The following is a 3292-nucleotide window of genomic DNA, read 5'->3' as shown; positions in this document are numbered from 1 at the left end:
TTTAAAGTTGTGATCCCAAATTAAGCTCAGAATCGCTGAAAAACGCTTCTAAAGGCCAGAAAACGCATTTTAAAGTTGTGATCCCAAATTAAGCTCAGAATCGCCCAAAAACGCTTCTAAAGGCCAGAAAACGCATTTTAAAGTTGTGATCCCAAATTAAGCTCAGAATCGCCTAAAAACGCTTCTAAAGGCCAGAAATCGCATTTTAAAGTTGTGATCCCAAAATTAAGCTCAGAATCGCCTAAAAACGCTTCTAAAGGCCAGAAAACGCATTTTAAAGTTGTGATCCCAAATTAAGCTCAGAATCGCTGAAAAACGCTTCTAAAGGCCAGAAAACGCATTTTAAAGTTGTGATCCCAAATTAAGCTCAGAATCGCTGAAAAACGCTTCTAAAGGCCAGAAAACGCATTTTAAAGTTGTGATCCCAAATTAAGCTCAGAATCGCCCAAAAACGCTTCTAAAGGCCAGAAATCGCATTTTAAAGTTGTGATCCCAAATTAAGCTCAGAATCGCTGAAAAACGCTTCTAAAGGCCAGAAATCGCATTTTAAAGTTGTGATCCCAAATTAAGCTCAGAATCGCCCAAAAACGCTTCTAAAGGCCAGAAAACGCATTTTAAAGTTGTGATCCCAAATTAAGCTCAGAATCGCCCAAAAACGCTTCTAAAGGCCAGAAAACGCATTTTAAAGTTGTGATCCCAAATAAGCTCAGAATCGCTGAAAAACGCTTCTAAAGGCCAGAAAACGCATTTTAAAGTTGTGATCCCAAATTAAGCTCAGAATCGCCTAAAAACGCTTCTAAAGGCCAGAAATCGCATTTTAAAGTTGTGATCCCAAATTAAGCTCAGAATCGCCCAAAAACGCTTCTAAAGGCCAGAAAACGCATTTTAAAGTTGTGATCCCAAATTAAGCTCAGAATCTCTGAAAAACGCTTCTAAAGGCCAGAAAACGCATTTTAAAGTTGTGATCCCAAATTAAGCTCAGAATCGCCTAAAAACGCTTCTAAAGGCCAGAAAACGCATTTTAAAGTTGTGATCCCAAATTAAGCTCAGAATCGCTGAAAAACGCTTCTAAAGGCCAGAAAACGCATTTTAAAGTTGTGATCCCAAATTAAGCTCAGAATCGCTGAAAAACGCTTCTAAAGGCCAGAAAACGCATTTTAAAGTTGTGATCCCAAATTAAGCTCAGAATCGCCTAAAAACGCTTCTAAAGGCCAGAAATCGCATTTTAAAATTGTGATCCCAAATTAAGCTCAGAATCGCTGAAAAACGCTTCTAAAGGCCAGAAAACGCATTTTAAAGTTGTGATCCCAAATTAAGCTCAGAATCGCTGAAAAACGCTTCTAAAGGCCAGAAAACGCATTTTAAAGTTGTGATCCCAAATTAAGCTCAGAATCGCCTAAAAACGCTTCTAAAGGCCAGAAATCGCATTTTAAAGTTGTGATCCCAAATTAAGCTCAGAATCGCCCAAAAACGCTTCTAAAGGCCAGAAAACGCATTTTAAAGTTGTGATCCCAAATTAAGCTCAGAATCTCTGAAAAACGCTTCTAAAGGCCAGAAAACGCATTTTAAAGTTGTGATCCCAAATTAAGCTCAGAATCGCTGAAAAACGCTTCTAAAGGCCAGAAAACGCATTTTAAAGTTGTGATCCCAAATTAAGCTCAGAATCGCTGAAAAACGCTTCTAAAGGCCAGAAATCGCATTTTAAAGTTGTGATCCCAAATTAAGCTCAGAATCGCTGAAAAACGCTTCTAAAGGCCAGAAAACGCATTTTAAAGTTGTGATCCCAAATTAAGCTCAGAATCGCCTAAAAACGCTTCTAAAGGCCAGAAATCGCATTTTAAAGTTGTGATCCCAAAATTAAGCTCAGAATCGCCTAAAAACGCTTCTAAAGGCCAGAAATCGCATTTTAAAGTTGTGATCCCAAATTAAGCTCAGAATCTCTGGAAAACGCTTCTAAAGGCCAGAAATCGCATTTTAAAGTTGTGATCCCAAATTAAGCTCAGAATCGCCCAAAAACGCTTCTAAAGGCCAGAAATCGCATTTTAAAGTTGTGATCCCAAATTAAGCTCAGAATCGCTGAAAAACGCTTCTAAAGGCCAGAAAACGCATTTTAAAGTTGTGATCCCAAATTAAGCTCAGAATCGCCCAAAAACGCTTCTAAAGGCCAGAAAACGCATTTTAAAGTTGTGATCCCAAATTAAGCTCAGAATCTCTGAAAAACGCTTCTAAAGGCCAGAAAACGCATTTTAAAGTTGTGATCCCAAATTAAGCTCAGAATCGCCCAAAAACGCTTCTAAAGGCCAGAAAACGCATTTTAAAGTTGTGATCCCAAATTAAGCTCAGAATCTCTGAAAAACGCTTCTAAAGGCCAGAAAACGCATTTTAAAGTTGTGATCCCAAATTAAGCTCAGAATCGCTGAAAAACGCTTCTAAAGGCCAGAAAACGCATTTTAAAGTTGTGATCCCAAATTAAGCTCAGAATCGCTGAAAAACGCTTCTAAAGGCCAGAAATCGCATTTTAAAGTTGTGATCCCAAATTAAGCTCAGAATCGCCCAAAAACGCTTCTAAAGGCCAGAAAACGCATTTTAAAGTTGTGATCCCAAATTAAGCTCAGAATCGCCCAAAAACGCTTCTAAAGGCCAGAAAACGCATTTTAAAGTTGTGATCCCAAATAAGCTCAGAATCGCTGAAAAACGCTTCTAAAGGCCAGAAAACGCATTTTAAAGTTGTGATCCCAAATTAAGCTCAGAATCGCCTAAAAACGCTTCTAAAGGCCAGAAATCGCATTTTAAAGTTGTGATCCCAAATTAAGCTCAGAATCGCCTAAAACGCTTCTAAAGGCCAGAAAACGCATTTTAAAGTTGTGATCCCAAATTAAGCTCAGAATCGCTGAAAAACGCTTCTAAAGGCCAGAAAACGCATTTTAAAGTTGTGATCCCAAATTAAGCTCAGAATCGCCTAAAAACGCTTCTAAAGGCCAGAAATCACATTTTAAAGTTGTGATCCCAAATTAAGCTCAGAATCGCCTAAAAACGCTTCTAAAGGCCAGAAAACGCATTTTAAAGTTGTGATCCCAAATTAAGCTCAGAATCGCTGAAAAACGCTTCTAAAGGCCAGAAAACGCATTTTAAAGTTGTGATCCCAAATTAAGCTCAGAATCGCTGAAAAACGCTTCTAAAGGCCAGAAAACGCATTTTAAAGTTGTGATCCCAAATTAAGCTCAGAATCGCCTAAAAACGCTTCTAAAGGCCAGAAATCGCATTTTAAAGTTGTGATCCCAAATTAAGCTCA

Source organism: Uranotaenia lowii, chromosome 1 (assembly GCF_029784155.1).
Source record: "Uranotaenia lowii strain MFRU-FL chromosome 1, ASM2978415v1, whole genome shotgun sequence".
In the NCBI taxonomy this organism is placed as follows: Eukaryota; Metazoa; Arthropoda; class Insecta; order Diptera; family Culicidae; genus Uranotaenia; species Uranotaenia lowii.
This window is presented reverse-complemented; position numbering follows the sequence as displayed.